At 41.9% G+C, this 17850-nt stretch overlaps 1 protein-coding gene across 6 annotated transcripts in view; it reads right to left on the minus strand.

The window, feature by feature from the left end:
• The window catches only part of ZNF512B (zinc finger protein 512B), a 324570-nt gene that overhangs the window by 238234 nt on the left and 68486 nt on the right, over nucleotides 1-17850 (minus strand). The window lies entirely within an intron of this gene.

Consider the following 17850-nt stretch of genomic DNA (forward strand, 5'->3'; position numbering starts at 1 on the left):
GCAGTTCCATGGGCTACTTTATATAGTAGACAGTAGAATTTGAATTGGGTTCTTGCTTTTATCGGTAGCCAGTGGGAGTCTAGGTATGCATTGGTGATGTGGTCATATTTGCCGAGGGAGTAGATGAGTCTGAGAGCTGTGTTCTGAACGGTCTGTAGTTGTTTTATCATGTAGTTTGGGCATGGTAGGTAGAGGCTGTTGCAGTAGTCTACAATACTTAGTACAAGGGATTGTACTAAGATCTTGTATTGATCTTTGTTGAAGAATTTTCTTATTTTTCTTAAGTTTCGCATGGTGAAGAATGCTTTTTGGATGATTTTGTGGATTTGTGTCTGCATTGTGCAGTTTCTGTCTAGTTGTATTCCCAGAATCTTGAGTGTGCTCTGTATTGAGTACTTGATTGTGTTTAATTCCAGTTTCACTAATATCTATACAACCGTTAAATAAAGAATTACAAAAAAAAGATCTTGCATGGTATCTTTCCTTCCTTACTTCCTCTATTTTGGAATTCTACAAGATCTGAGATTACCAGACCTTAAAAAAAACTTAAATTATCCTTTCCTACGTGAAAGGCGTCATCTATACTGGAAAACTAGGGAAGTCTCTTCTTTTCAAAATTACTGAGCTCTGGAATAATTTTCCTGTCCAGTTACGTGATCTGGGCTCTCTCTAATTATTCTGAAAACATCTAAAAACTTGGCTTTTTTCAAAATTGTGATCTTCATTTCCCCTCTATATTATCCCTATTGTATTTTTTTCTTTAATTATTTATAAACTGCGTCGAGCTCTATCTTTATAGAGAAGATGCGGTATTACAAGCTTAAAGTTTAGTTTAGTATATACATCCTGGAAAGTATTGTATGAACACTGATGGTACAGCGAGAGGCGTAATTTAGTTAAAAATAAAAAACCCAGGCTGATCCTGCTTAGAAAAACCAAAGCAGTGAACAATTCATTGGAGAATATGGAGGGTTGTTTTTTTTTTAACGTGGGAGGGAATCTACATTAACAGGTTCTACACCCAGGTTAGATTCCCCCACTAGTTCCTGGTGAGGAATAGTAGAGATCCATGTTTTTCATGTTTAAGCACCCAGACAACAGGAAAATACCACCTTACAGGCTCTACGCCCATGGTGGATCTCTGAAATAGTATCTGAAACGATACTTTGATGGAAAACTGGATTTGGTACCTTGTAGCCTCAAAATGCAATGCTTAGGTAGTCCTGGTACCGAGGAGATGGTCTCTAGAAGCAGGTCAAAAAGACTAAGCTGGTTTCTGAGACATGGATGGAGTCTCACGATATCTTGATGAAGACCTTCGATGCAGAATCTCAATGTGAAGAAGGGCTTTAATGCTTTGATGATGACTGATGTTCCGAAGAAGAAGACTGCCAGCATCGGGATCAAGAGCGATGATGCCTTTTGGACAAAGGATGCTTCAAAGATAAGTAGCGATGTCACCTGCAAAATAACAGGACATTGAATTCCCTTCTTATGCAGGTCTGTGCAGTGAAAGTGATAAGATAAATAAAGTCTAAGCAGAAATAAAGAAAATAGAGCTGGAATGCTGTGCCATTGCCAAGGTTGAGAAGAGCCTTTCAAATCTGAAGATGCACATCTGGAAGGCAAGTGGTATCCAGGAGCAATGATCTAGGATCCATCTCCCATCAGAAACGAGTCTGATCGAAGTACTCGATGCATTGAAAGAAAAGTGTAGAGGCGAGAATGACACTCCCTGATGTCTTCAGTACTGCTCCAATGAAAAGGAACCTCCCCCAAACTCCAACTAATGTGATGCTCTGTTAAGAGTAAGTAGGTGATCTGGAGTTGACTCAGAAGTTTATTAGATTTGTTTAAAGAGCTCCAGATCTGTCCAGATTGAATTCCAGACGAAACCTTAAGAAATCCACAACATATATGGATGCGTCTGTGGTGAGCACCTTTTGATGCGGAGCATGGGTAATAGACAACCTGTGAACAGACTGGTCAGTTCCATTAGAAGAGCACCGATAGCAGTGTGCCGAAGTAAAACTGAAATTGGTACTGTGCGGCTGCAAAAGCCTACACCTAGCCTGAGCCAGTACCAAGAGAGGCGATGTAAGCAGTTAGTACCGTTAGTGTTGTAGAACTGCAAATCCTTTTGGACACAATACATGGAAGTATTACTCAACGATGTACACTAGTGCCTTTGGATCCAGGATCGGTACCATCGAGGTAGGCATACTGAAGAAAAAACCTGTTACTTCAATAATATACACCATTAAAGCTCGATGTTCATCGATGCTACAATGAAAGAAGAACCTGGAGCAAGTACCGTTACTGAATATGCTATAGGTAACATGGATCGGTACTGATGCAGATCGATGCATGACAAGGAGGCACCAGTACCATATATCATCAAGTGGTATTGAAGGTGCCACAGGCGTCGAAGCGTGGATGCCTAAGAAGTTGTTGCGCTTCGGAATGACAACCGGTATCGATGCTACGATGAAAGAAGAACCTGAAGAAGGTACATTTAGCATGGATAGGTACCAATGCAAATCGATGCATGAAGAGGAAGCACCAGTACCATATATCATCAAGTGATATTCAAGATGCCACAGGTGTCGAAACGGGGAGGCCTGAAAAGGTGATGCGCTCCAGAACAACCTGTATCACCCATGAAGCCATGCATCAAATAGACTCGATGCTCAATTGGCAGGGCACTGTCCACTGTGATGCATCTCTGCTGAGAAGGGCCATGAAATCTCTCAAAGTGGTTGAGACAATAGAAAGGCATGCATCAAATAGACTCAATGTTAATATGCCACCAATGCAGGTAGATGGTGGTGTCAATGTCTACCAGTACCAACAAGTCCCAGTCGCTGGAAAACCGACTCCAGACCTAATATTCTGAAATAAAGAAAAACAAAACAAGACAAGAAAAACTTTGACATTCATCAATAGTGTTTGTCTTCTTCTAATATATAGCCCTGAAGTCAGATCCAGTTGGAGAGGACAAGTCAGGGTGAAGTAGAAACAAGGCCGAAAATCCCTCGATGATCATGGAGGAACGAACTATGGAAATTTGTGTGAAGGCCGCTGAATACCGAAAGAAGTTGAAGAAAGTCCAATAATTATTTTCCTTTCTACTTTTCTTCTTTATTCGTTTTAAAAAGAAAAGTACACAACGGATATAATATACTTAAATTATTTAGTAAAGAAATAAATGGGAAGGCAACTTGACAGAGAAACAAGAGACATGTCTTCTTCACTCTGCGGAAAATGAAAAACTGATGAACTCGAAAGCACAGGAAGACACTCGCGTATGAACAGTGTGGGCAGTCTAAAAGTTTCAAAAGCTTAAAATGACACTATACTTTTCACTGTCCATACCGGGGCACTGTGGATGACGTCACCCACATGTGAGAATATGCTGCCTGCTTGTCTAGGGATAAAGAGGCAATTCTTGGTCTTATTTACCATCCCCTTTCCTAATAATGCCTAGCATCAAGTAATTTTGAATGCTATAAAAAAGCTACCTTTGTATAGTAAATATGCTGTTTTCTGGGAACAACATTACAAACTAACTCTACGCCTTTATATTTCTCCTCGGAAAGCCTTCCTGGCGGGACTCTGCCCGACCGCGGACTGCCGGCGCTGTGGTGCTCCAAACTCAGGTCTCGGACACATGTTTTGGTCCTGTCCATCAATACAAAGTTTTTGGGATGCTGTTTTTCTTTTTGTAGATGACATCTGGAACATTACAATTCAGAGATCAGCCTTGGTATTATTTGGAGCCTCCTTATATTTTCTTCCCCGTTGGCCTGGGGCCTCAGCATTCCTTCGTTGGACTGCAGTGGTGGCTATCAAATGCATTTTGCTTAAGTGGATGGAGACGGAGGCTCCTGACTATTCCCTTTGGTGTAGTCACATGATCACGTTGCTTTCTTGGGAGCGGAGAGGTCCAAGACATTTCATCCTTGCCTGGGCGGGTCTTCCAACGTATTTGGGAGCCCTTTTGGACCATGTTATCTCCGATGGCTCGTAGTCGCCTTCTGAACTGCTAGGCCCCTAGTGTTTACCCCTTTTTCTTTTGTTTCTTCTATTTTAGTTTGGCATCAGTGAGAATGGGTGGGAGGGGGGAGGGGTTGTGGGTTGGGTTGGTGGAGTGGGATTGCTGGTTTGTGTGAAATATGGAGCTACCTTGTTGTTCTTTGTTTTTGGCTTTTGCTGTTGTTTCTCTTAATGCTCAATAAAATATATTTTAAAATAATGCCTAGCATCCCATTTGCTTTTTTGGCCACCTGGGTGGAAAGATTTCAGGATAGTCTACAATGACACCTAGATCTGTTTTGGGGTGCTGACTTGTGCATCACTTTGCATTTGTCCACATTAAAACTGAAGGTGAACAAAGCAATGGGACAAGACGTGATCCATCCCAGGATACTATGGGAGCTCAGAGAGGTTCTGGCGAGTCCTATTAAAGACTTGTTCAACAAATCTCTGGAGACGGGAGTGGTTCCTGGAGATTGGAGGAGAGTGGATGTGGTCACTATTCACAAAAGTGGTCACAGGGATGAAGCAGGAAACTACAGGCCGGTGAGCCTCACTTCAGTTGGAAAAATAATGGAAGTGTTGCTGAAAGAAAGGATAGTGTACTTCCTTGAATCTAATGGGATACAGGATCCGAGGCAACATGGCTTTACAAAAGGTAAATCGTGCCAAACGAACCTGATTGAATTTTTTGATTGGGTGACCAGAGAGCTGGATCGAGGACATATGCTAGATGTAATTTACTTAGACTTCAGCAAAGCCTTTGATACAGTTCCTCATAGGAGACTGTTCAACAAACTTCAAGGGCTTAAGTTAGGACCCAAAGTGGTGAACTGGGTTAGAAACTGGCTGTCGGACAGACGCCAGAGGGTGGTGGTTAAAGGAAGTCGCTTGGAGGAAGGAAAGGTGAGTAGTGGAGTCCCTCAGGGTTCGGTGCTGGGGCCAATCCTGTTTAAAATGTTTGTGAGTGACATTGTTGAAGGGTTAGAAGGGAAAGTGTGCCTTTTTGCAGATGATATCAAGATTTGTAACAGAGTAGACACCGAAAAGGGAGTGGAAAATATGAAAAAGGATCTGCAAAAGTTAGAGGAATGGTCTAATGCCTGGCAACTAAAATTCAATGCAAAGAAATGCAGAGTAATGCATTTGGGGATTAATAATCAGAAGGAACCGTATATGCTGGGAGGTGAGAAGCTGATATGCACAGATGGGGTGAGGGACCGTGGGGTGATAGTGTCCGAAGATTTAAAGGCAAAAAAACAGTGTGACAAGTTTCAAGTTTTATTAATTTTGATATACCAACCATCAAGTTAATATCTGGCCGGTTAACAATATATTTAAAAGAAAGAGAAGCTAAAAGAAACTAAAAAAAAAGGTATTGTGCAACCCCAGGCTCACTGGAAACTTTATTGCTCATTCTGGAGGTCGACCTTAACCCAGGTTGCATAGACATTATGTAGGATTAGCTCACGCACTGGGTGTTCCTGTTTACGCTTTATTTCTATCTTTTATATCTTTTCTGTCTTGTATTTTGTTCCCTATGTTCGCTCAGCCATGGGTTGAAATGTCAGAGCACTTGCATATTTGAGTCTTTGTATTTTGTTTTTTGAATGGCAATGCGCCCTTGCCGTGTGCGTTTGAACAGTGAGTGTGAGCTCGTGAGCCCGTTGAGATGAATGTGGAGTGAGTGTTGGTTTGCCTGATGTGTCTGAGGTGCGCATGATCAGAAGAAGCAATGGATCGTTTGGGGATCCAGGTTGTGGAGGTCTCTCCTAATTGGAAATATGGATGAGGGGCGCTGGGAAGCGTACTGTCCGCTCTCAAAGCTTGCTCTAAACTCTTAGCGGGTGTGCGTTTCAACACCTTTAGCTGCAGTCCTATGATTAGGGGTGTTTCTGCCTTTGTTCAAAGTTATGATGATGATGTATAGTACTGCATTCTCTCTGCAATGTTCTTTGTTTGTACAACGTTATTACCTATGTTTTGTAGACGGCGGTGGCTGTCCCATTGTTCCTTGTCTTAATAAACATGATTTATAAAAAAAAAAAAAAAAGGTATTGTGTATATACAAATAACATTACCAGACGAACTAGACAGTGAAGATAGAAGGGAAGGGAGGGTGAAGTTACAAGGCAGTGGCTGCTGCCAGAAGGATGCTGGGCTGTATAAAGAGAGGCGTAGCCAGTAGAAGGAAGAAGGTGTTGATGCCCCTGTACATTGCCCCTGTACATTGATGCCCCTGTACATTGGTGAGGCCCCACTTGTGTTCAGTTTTGGAGACCGTATCTGGCGAAGGACATAAGAAGACTTGAGGCAGTCCAGAGGAGGGCGACGAAAATGATAGGAGGCTTGCGCCAGAAGACGTATGAGGAGAAACTGGAAGCCCTGAATATGTATACCCTAGAGGAAAGGAGGGACAGGGGAGATATGATTCAGACGTTCAAATACTTGAAGGGTATTAACGTAGAACAAAATCTTTTCCAGAGAAAGGAAAATGGTAAAACCAGAGGACATAATTTGAGGTTGAGGGGTGGTAGATTCAGGGGCAATGTTAGGAAATTCTACTTTACGGAGAGGGTAGTGGATGCCTGGAATGCGCTCCCGAGAGAGGTGGTGAAGAGTAAAACTGTGACTGAGTTCAAAGAAGCGTGGGATGAACACAGAGGATTTAGAATCAGAAAATAATATTAAATATTGAACTAAGGCCAGTACTGGGCAGACTTGCACGGTCTGTGTCTGTGTATGGCTGTTTGGTGGAGGATGGGCTGGGGAGGGCTTCAGTGGCTGGGAGGGTGTAGATTGGCTGGAGTAGGTTTTAACGGAGATTTCGGCAGTTGGAATCTAAGCACAGTACCGGGTAGAGCTTTGGATTCTTGCCCAGAAATTGCTAAGAAAAAAAATTAAAAAATTTAAATTGAATCAGGTTGGGCAGACTGGATGGACCATTCGGGTCTTTATCTGCTGTCATCTACTATGTTACTATATTAAAGTTTTTTCAGGTTCTATAATGAACTCTCTAAAAACCTCCAAGTTTTAAACCTTTCACTATGGGAAAGCACAAAAGATATGATCCACAATATGCAAGTATGACCCAAGGATGGTACCCCTAAAGAAAGAGGTCAAGGTTTCAGAGTAACCTTCTAAAATTTTATAAACCAATCATCATATTTTAAATGATTAACTTTGCTGTATCATACCCGAGCACCCATAATCACTTGATTATTTGCTGATTTTATTTGTACATTATTTACTGTCATTGTTTCTATTTTTGTCTTACCCTTTCTGCCTCTTTTTTACTTTCAGTTTCTTCCCTTTGCTTCTTGATTTGAAGCCACAAAGCGGTGGCCCGCTTGGCCCCGCCTACCTATCAGCTGTTTCTTCCCTTTGCTACTTGATTTGCCGCCGCAAAGCAGCTGCCTGCTGGACCCCACTTACCTATCAGCTGGTACATGAATTTAAAAGAGTTTCTACATGCAGTGCATGCCAAAGGAGCACAATCAAGGAGCAGGTAATGCTCCTTAATGCGCTCCTTTGTGCACAACTTTGGGTCTCACTTTTCTTCTTATTGTTTCAATTAATTCCCCATAGCGTTCTTTGGAATTTCAATAAAATCCTGCTTAAAACTTATCATTTCTTTCTTGTTCTTTTCTTTTTTCTCACTCCACCCCCCACCCTTCCAACAATGAGCATTCAGTATTCACAGATCCCAGTTTTCTGGGGTCACTGCCCAACTCAGGTTTTGTTTTTTTAATTTTTTTATTTGTTTATAATTTTACAAATTGTTAAACAACAATGTAATAGAAATAAACATTTAAGAAGAAATATAACATAAATTATAAATCAAAGATTTCACAAATTTAACTAAGTTCATAGTCCACAAACTAGGGAGAGAGAATCCTACACCTCCAAGGGAAGTTGGTTTTTCAAGAAATATTCATTCAAATTAAATTAGGAGATCAAACGGATTAAATTAAATTATCATCCTGGTTAATAGAAAAGGCATGGAGGGGATTGGAGCTTAAACCAGCTGCCTTACCCTCAAGAAAAAATTTCAACTGATCAGGTTCATAAAATATATATCTATTATTCTGATAGGTAATACAGCATTTACAGGGAAAACGTAACTGAAAAGTTGCTCCTATACTCAAAATTGACTGACGATAAATTAAAAATTTCTTTCGTCTATCTTGAGTCCATTTTGATACATCAGGAAAAATTGAGACTTTTAAACCATGAAATTCTGAATTATCAGTCTTATAGAATAGACGAAGAACTGCTTCCTTATCTTGTTGAAAAACAAAGGTTACCAATAAAGTTGCTCTTCCCATAATTTCTTCTTGTTGAGATGTTTCCAGGATAGCTGTGAGATCTAAATCTCCTGCTACGGTTCCTTTTCCTTTATCCTCTTTAGGAATATTTAAATAATAAAGTTTATGTACCGGTGATAAATTATTTTCAGGAAATTTAAGTACTAGTCTCAAGAAGGAATGAAACAGTTCTCTTGCCAATTAGAATTTGGAAATAGGAAAATTTAAAAGTCTAAGGTTCAAACTCCTGTTAGCATTTTCCAAATTTTCCAATTTTCTAACAAGTAAATTTTTATCCTTCAGTTGTAAATTAATTGGAGCTTTCGCTTCAGTCATAGATTTTTCCAATTTGTCTATTCTATTGGATTGCTTTAGAAGATTCTCATCAAAAGTCTTAAACTGTATGTTGGTACTCTGGGCTGAAGTGACGAATTGAGAGCATACCTTATACAGTGATTCCAAGCCACTCTAAATAGCCTCCATGTCTATAACATCAGGTCTTATCAAAGGAGGAAGCAAAGTTGTACCGGGAATCACTCCACTGGATTCCACCTTCTCCTTCTCTGTAGCATTCCAGGTTTCTGTTCCTCCATTCTCCATTGTCGGCTGCACAGGAGCCGACAAGCTGTGCAACTCATCCGGGGTCAGAGGGGAAATCGGCAGCACCACCGAAGGAATCAACTCCGGAGCTTCCTGTGCTGCAAACAACGTTCCCAACACCGACCCGGGACGAGGAGGAACTCCAGGTCCCATTGGGCTGAGCGAAGTCTCGCCCTCCAAGATCGAGGTCTGCCTCCCTCGATCGAGGTCTACCCCCCTCGATCAGCGAACACGCCCGCTCCAACTGGGACGGCAAAGCTGGTAATCGCCGTCTGCGTTGACGGCGAAGAGGCAGAGAAAGTAGGAAGAACGCCCCTCTGTCTTCCCCTGCGCTTCGACATTGTAAAGACAGGAAAAAGAAGGCAAGTAAGTAAATATTTTGCCGATTGTGCAGGAGCCTCTCGCCGACACGATCCCGCCCAACTCAGGTTAATAACCCAACCATTAATCTCATCTCCCAACATACCGAAATTCTGCTCTATCGGGCTTACTCTCCTTCTTCTCTCCCCCTCAACGACATAGCCCCACAATGTCTAAATGTAGGCTTAAATCAACACCAGGTCCATGTGCACTAAACATCACATATTCAAAGATCTCATTACTCAATATTCCTTGGACCTTCTCTGCATAGTAGAAACCTGGCTATACGAGGTTACTCTTACCCCTTTAATCACCGCTCTGGCAGGAAAGGAGGCGGTCTTGCCATTATTTTCAAATCTTCCTTTACTGTTGATATTGATTCTTCCCCGATCAATTCTATTGTAGAGAAGATTCAACTTAAAATTCACACTAATCCAATCATTGACTTACTCCTTCTCTATATCCCTCCTCCACTCAACCCAGACATTATCACCACGGCTCAATCTCTCGTTTTCGAATTTGCAACCCTTTCCCAAAATCCCATTATCCTTGGGGATTTTAACATTCATTTTGAAGATTTCCATAGCCTATTCACCCCTAATTTCTTAAACCACCTACAAGACCTCAATATTTCCCCTTTGCTCTCTGACCCAACTCAGTCAAAGGGTCACACTCTTGACATGATTTTTAGTCCTTTAACCCAGTATTCTTCAACCTTTTGACATCTATGGACCGGCGGAAATAAAATAATTATTTTGTGGACGGGCACCAGTCCGCAGACCTGTGGTTGAAGAACACTGGGCTAAATCATGGGCCAGACCCCGCCCATCTCTGCCCAATCTCCGTACAAAGACTTGGACAAAGGCTCTTCGCATGTCCCACGTCTCATCTGAAAGCACGTTGTGACGTCAGAGAGAAGGCTTCCGGTTCAGGCACAAGATGAGCATAGGAACCGCTACCCGCGGCTTTGTGCACTGCAGCAATGAGGAAAAGGGAGCCGACCCGAAGATAACGTCGCATCAATCACACTGCCCACCAGCAGCTGAAGAACACTGTCTCGGGCCCCATGCACGTGCTGGCCCTGTGGACCGGCAGGAAATTTCTGCGGACCGGCATCGGTCCATAGACCAGCCGTTGAAGAACACTGCTTTAACCCAAACTTCTAATTTTTCTAAGCCACGTATAATACAAGTACCATGGTCTGATCATTTTTTCATTTCTACATCCTATCGTTTAAAGTCTGTATCTCATTCACCGCCAACAAAAACCTTCCTTACAAGAGATTTTCACAATCTCAATGATTCGAACTCTCCATCCTCTTTTCAAATAGATTTAAAAACTTTTGATGCCGCTGGTCCTAATGAACAATTAGAGATCAGGGACACTGTTTGTCATTCTCTCCTTGACAACTTAGCCCCAACTTTTACCTGAACTGTCTTTTCATAAAAACAACTCAATCCCTGGTTTAACTCCTCGCTGGCTCTTCTTAAATACCAATTACGCTCTTTGGAACGCAAATGGTGCTCCCATCCTACCCTACCTAACCTCAGTAAATACAAGGAACATTCGGAATACTATAAAAAGACCTTAAATAGTGTAAAGAGGAAATACTATTCTAAATTCATCACTAAAGCAAAAAACTCATCTGTTCTTTTTTCCATCCTGAAAAAAACTCACCCAATTTAAGCCCAAACCAACCATCTCTAACACAGATTCTCCTTCAGCTCAAGATCTTGCAAACTTTTTCCAAGAAAAGATCAACTCCATCAGATCAGAAATAAAACAAATACTAGTCTAAATATTCTCTCAGAAGACGTCAAGCATAATCCACTAAGCTCCTCATGCTCAAACTTCTCTCTACCCTCCCTAAAAGAAGTACAACATATTATGCACTCTCTTAATCTGAAAGGTTCCATTTCTGATTCTATTCCCCCATTCATTCTTAAACGTCACTTTTCCATTTTTGGCCTGTACATTCTCAAACTCATTCACACCAGCCTTACCTCAGCAACATTACCAAAAGCCTGGAAACATTCATTTATCTTTCCCATCCTCAAAAACCATAAAGGATCTACTCAGGAATGTTCTAATTACAGACCAACAGCCTACCTTCCTTTTTTGGCAAAATTAACAGAAAAGATCGTATTTAATTAGATTTCAGATTTTGTTGAAAAAACACAAATTCTTCACCCCAACCAAACCGGGCTCCGCAAAAATCACTCCATGGAACACTCCCTTCTAGGATTAACAACCTCCATTCAATACTTCCTTGAACAACACAAATCAGTTATACTTGTCTCATGGATCTCTCAGCAGCCTTTGACACAATAGATCACCTATTACTACTTAAAAGGTTAGCCTCCGTTGGTATTTCTAACCAAACCCTTGCATGGTTTACGTTTTACTTTACAGACCGAACCTCCACAGTAGTTTTCAATAACTCCACGTCTTCTGTTTATAAAAGTAACTTCCAGATTCCCCAAGGTTCTCTACTTTCCCCCTTACTATTCAACATCTATCCGGCCCCTCTACCGACTCTTTGTCAAACCATTGGCTTTATTGCTTACGTATACGCTGACGACATACAAATTCACCCCATTGAAACTTCCAACTCTTCTGACATTAGCAGTATCAATTCAAAACTAGTTAGAATTAGGCTACGGTTAAATGAAAACATGCTTTCCCTCAGTATTTCTAAAACCAACAGTATTCTTTTTACCTGGAAAGAGAATATTCAACTGACAGCTCCTTTGGCCATCAACAATACTTCAATCGAACTAATCCGTACGAGTCAGTACAATGAAAATCCTAAGTGTTATTATAGATAATAAGTTAACTTATCGCCCACAAATTTCTGCAGTAGTTAAAAATTGTTTTTACAAGTTCAAATGATAAGATCTTTGGCAACCATTCTGGACCAACAATCTTTAAATATCCTTATCGACTCTCTCATTTCAAAAATAGACTACTGCAACTCATTATACAAAGGTTTATGTCAAAAAGACGCCTTCAACTAATGCAAAACACTGCCATAAAAGTCATAACTAATTCCAAGAAAAACGACCATTACCCTTCTATTAAAAAAAAGCCCATTGGCTTCCAATTCCCCATAGAATAACTTACAGAATAGCCTACAATCTAATGAGCCTGCTTTCATTGATAGAATCCTTATCCCCTATGATCCTCCTTCACATTCCCTCCTTAAAAATTATCGGCACTCGTCAAATCATCTCTTTCTCGGTTACAGCTCCCACAATCTGGAATTCCCTACCAAATACCCTGAGGGCGGAAAAAAGATAAATTCAAAGGAGGACTAAAGTATTTCCAAGTTTCCAAGTTTATTAGTTTTTAATAACCCGATCATAAAATGAATATCTGACCGGTTTACAATTATATAATAATTAAAAAAGAATTTAATATAGAATAGAGAGAAATAAAAAGAGTGTAAAAGAGTAGTTAGAGTGAACACGTATGACATTTACAGACAAACTAGAAAGTGAGGAAAAATGGGGAGGTGGGAAAAAGTTACATAATTGTAGAAGGAAAAAAGGATATAGAGGGAAAAGGGGATGACACATAAGGGGTGGGGGTATAATAAAAAAGAAGGTGGACTGCTCTAAAATAAAAAAAATAAAAAATAAAAAAATTATATTATTATTTGATGATTAGGATTTATCGTACGCATCTTGAAAAAGGAAAGTTTTGAGATTGACCTTAAATTTTGGTAGTTGTAGTTCATCGCGAAGATATTGAGGGAGAGAGTTCCATAAGGTGGGTGCTGTTATTGCGAAATTAGTTTTTCTAGTGTAATAGGATTCTTTTAAGGATGGTATATAGAGAAGTTTTTGATCAGTAGATCTTAAAGAACGAGGTGAACTTTGGGGTATTAATAATTTATCAAGAAATGAAGGTAAGTGAGAGTTTTTAATTTTGAAAGAGAGGAGAATAATTTTATAGGTTATACGGTGAGTGATCGGGAGCCAATGAGCCTCCTTAAGGAGAGGAGTGACATGTTCGAATTTGCCTTTTTTATTTATTAATTTGATTGCTGTGTGTTGTATGAGTTGTAAGCGTCGAATTTCTTTTTGAGGCAGACCATTAAGAAGGGAATTACAATAGTCTAAATGTGAGATGACTAATGAGTGGATTAGAATATTAATTGAATCTGTATTTAGAATAGTACTGAGAGAGCAGATGATACGTAATTTGAAGAAGCAGGTTTTAACGACAGAACTTATGTGGTCATGATAAGAAAGCGTACTGTCAAAAATGACACCTAATAATTTTATATGATTTTTCATAAGTAATGGGATAGTAGCATTGCCTAGAAGCAGGCTTCCTGGAAGCCTCCAAAACATCCCTCACCACTTTGGAAAACTGTAGGTGAGTTAAGTTGAGAGGAACCAAGCTGTCAGGTGGAGAGACTGCAGGTTGGGATGGAGCAGAGATCCTTGATGCTGAGTAAGCAGAGAAGGAAACACTGGAAGAAGGAATGGCTCCCTGCTGCTGAGTTGAAGTAGAAGGGAGTACCAAGGCTGTCTGGGCCACCGAGGAGCTATCAGAATCATGGTGGCATTCTCGGATTTCAGCTTGACCAAAGTCTTTTGAATGAGAGGAAACGGAGGAAACGCATACAGAAAGAGATTCTTCCAGTCCAGAAGAAAGGCATCTGCCTCAAGGCGATGAGGAGTGTATATCCTGGAGCAGAATTGAGGCAGTTTGAAGTTGTGGGGAGCCGCAAAGAGGTCTATCTGAGGCGTCCCCCACTGAAAGAAGATCTGAAGAAGGGCTTGGAATTGAGAGTCCATTCGTGAGGCTGAAGGAGACGACTTAAGTTGTCCGCCAAAGCATTGTCCGCCACCTGAATGTAGACAGCTTTGAGGAAGGTGTTGTGGCGAATCGCCCAATCCCAGACTCTGAGAGCTTCCTGACAAAGGGAGGCTGATCCCGTGCCCCCTGCTTGTTGACATAATACATGGCGACCTGATTGTCCGTGCGAATAAGGACCACCATGTCGTGAAGCAGATGTTGAAAAGCTTGAAGGGCATTGAAAATCGCCCTGAGTTCCAGCAGATTGATATGGCACAGCCGGTCCGCACTGGTCCAGAAGCCTTGAGTGCGAAGACCGTCCAGATGAGCTCCCCATGCATAGGTCGAGGAATCGGTCGTGAGAACCTTCTGGTGGGGAGGAGTGTGAAACAGCAAACCTCTGGATAGATTTGAAGAGATCATCCACCAACGTAGAGACTGCTGAAGAGCAGAAGTGATCAGGATGTGACGAGTCAAGGGATCTGACACCTGTGTCCATTGAGAAGCCAGGGTCCACTGAGGTATTCTGAGGTGAAGTCTGGCAAAAGGAGTCACATGAACCGTGGAGGCCATGTGCCCCAGGAGAACCATCATATGTCTCGCTGAGATGGATTGGCGAGAAGACACTGACTGGCAGAGATGAAGCAGAGCATCCAGGCGCTGAGGAGGAAGGAATGCTCTGAGTTGGACAGTATCGAGAACCGCCCCGATGAAGGGAAGAGACTGGGTCGGTTGCAGATGAGATTTGGGGAAGTTGATCTCGAACCCCAGACTCTGCAGGAACCAAATAGTCCTTTGGGTCGCCAAGATGACCCCTGGAGCCGAGGCGGCTTTGATGAACCAGTCGTCAAGGTAAGGAAACACCTGAAGACCATGGTTCCGGAGTGCAGCAGCCACCACCACCAGACACTTTGTGAAAACTCTGGAAGACAAGGACAGGCCGAAAGGAAGCACTCGATACTGCAGATGCAGATGTCCCACCCGAAATCTGAGGAATTTGCGAGAGGCCGGATGAATGGGAATGTGAGTGTAGGCCTCTTTTAGATCCAGAAAGCATAACCAGTCGTTCTGCTCAAGGAGGGGGTAGAGAAAAGCTAGGGTCAGCAGGCGAAATCTCTCCTTGACCAGGAACTTGTTGAGGACCTGAGGTCCAGAATAGGACGCAGGTCGCCCGTCTTCTTCGGAACAAGGAAGTACCGGGAGTAAAACCCCCGGTTGTGTTGGTCCACAGGGACCGGCTCGACGGCCCGAAGCCGGAGCAAAGCCTGAGCTTCCTGAAGAAGAAGGGTGGTCTGGGTCAAATTGGAAGAATACTCTCTTGGAGGATGGTCCGGGGGGACCCGATGGAACTTCTGGAGTTTCTTCAAGCAAGTATGTTTGTTAGACGTCCGCATCGGGGCTCTGTCGGATGACATCACCCACTAGTGAGAATACCTGCCTGCTTGTCCTGGGATAATCTACTCCATTTTCTCGTGTAACTTTGCCAGACAATCTAGGTCCTTCTCCAGGATTTTCTTCTGTGAACACAGAACAGAAGTATTTGTTCAGCACATTTGCTTTTTCCTCATCACTCTCCACATATCGGTTCCCAGCATCCTTTAGTTTAGCAATTCCATTTTTCATCTTCCTCCTTTCACTAATATATCTGAAAAAATTTTTGTCTCCCTTTTTTACATTTTTAGCCATTTGTTCTTCCGCCTGTGCATTCGCCAGACGTATCTCTCTCTTGGCTTCTTTCAGTTTCACCCTGTAGTCCTTTCTGCACTCCTCTTCTTGGGGTTTTTTATATTTCACGAATGCCAACTCTTTCGCCTTTATTTTCTCTGCCACTAGTTTGGAGAACCATATCGGCTTCCTTTTTCTCTTGTTTTTATTGATTTTGTGAGAATATGCTGCCTGCTTGTCTGATAAACTACTTTACTAGAAATAAACAAAACTCAGAACACAAGATTTTAGAGGTGGGGGACCCTACCAGATGTTGCAGAAACCTTCAAAAATAGGTTTTTCAGACACACACACACACACACCAATTTAGCCTTATTCACTGTGACATGCTCTGAAGATGCTGCAGCCCGCTTCAGCTCTAAGCAGTAGCTGGATTGGGAGAAGAAACCCTGCCTCAATCAGCCAGTTCTCCAAATGCTGAAATCCTCAACCTCTATGGAACAGCGCACCCAAAGGGGGGAGGCAAAATCACAGCCAACACAATGAACAGCTCTGCTGAGCCCTCTGCGGATGCCAAACAGCCTGCGCTCAAGCCTCTGCAATTCAATAGGTATGCTAAGCTATTAGGAATACAGACCCCGAGCTCCACAAAATTTTCTGCAGGCTGGCCAAACAGGTCCCAAGGGATTAACCTGCCAGCTGTAGACCCAAGTCTGCTTCTTTTCCATGCAAGCAGAACTTTCCCCGCACTGGGGAGCTCTGGTGCACCGATAGCAAAAACTGTGAAAAATACCAAAAATAATAAAGAAATATACATAGCAGATCAGAAAGACACCTTCTGGCTCATAGGCAAAAGGAAAAACTGAAGGGGGCAGCAGAGCCCTCTGGAGGAAGAGGAGTTAAAAACCTGGAATGGATTCTTTTTGCACAACTTGCAAGCATGGGAAGAATACCCTAGTATCTAGAACAGGGGTGTCAAAGTCCCTCCTCGAGGGCCGTAATCCAGTCGGGTTTTCAGGATTTCCCCAATGAATATGCATTGAAAGCAGTGCATGCACATAGATCTCATGCATATTCATTGGGGAAATCCTGAAAACCCGACTGGATTCCGGCCCTCGAGGACCGACTTTGACACCTGTGATCTAGAATGACACACCTATTGCATTAGAATAAATGTTTTGTTATATCATATCCCTTTTTCTTTTTTCAGAATCTCTTTGGATGCCACTGTACTGTGTTTACTGCCTGTAGACCAGGGGTGTCAAAGTCCCTCCTCGAGAGCCACAATCCAGTCAGGTTTTCAGGATTTCCTCAATGAATATGCATGAGATCTATTAGCATACAATGAAAGCAGTGCATGCAAATAGATCTCATGCATATTTATTGGGGAAATCCTGAAAATCCGACTGGATTGCGGCCCTCGAGGAGGGACTTTGACACCCCAGCTGTAGACTATACTCTCTTCTACCTTCCAAAGTATTTAGATCAATGCTGTCTTATTAAAATGTTTATTTTATTTTTATTTTTCCTCTAACTCTACTTTTCACTTCTCTATTACCCTCCAGGTACTTTAGTTAGATTGTGAGCCTTCGGGACAGTAAGGGAATTTTTCAAGTACCTTTCTTATTTCTAATCTTAATGTATATTTTCTGTAAACCGCTTAGAACCTAACGGATGTAGCGGTATATAAGAAATAAATTACATTACATTACATTACATTACTATAAGATGTTAGAATAAAATATCTTCTTTCATCCCATAGAACGGGAATAGATGCTCACATCATCTGCCCCCTCCCTCACAACCTTTTAGGAAATTGAAGGAGAATCTCGGTTGGATCCTGGTTGGACCCCCCTCCCTGAAGACCCTGGGGACATGACCACTGGACATAAAAATACATCAACTGAGTAAAAATTGGCTTCTGGGTAACTTCATTTGTATCAAGGCATCTCTCAGACACTTTGAAATGAGAAGCTGCCTTTGTGTTTTATGGAGAAATTACCTCTAGCTCGAATTGCTCTTCTATCAAGGTAAAACACACAGCCTGCACGGAAAGATTTGGAATACTACCAGC

Source organism: Geotrypetes seraphini, chromosome 11 (genome assembly GCF_902459505.1).
Source record: "Geotrypetes seraphini chromosome 11, aGeoSer1.1, whole genome shotgun sequence".
NCBI classification, from domain to species: Eukaryota; Metazoa; Chordata; class Amphibia; order Gymnophiona; family Dermophiidae; genus Geotrypetes; species Geotrypetes seraphini.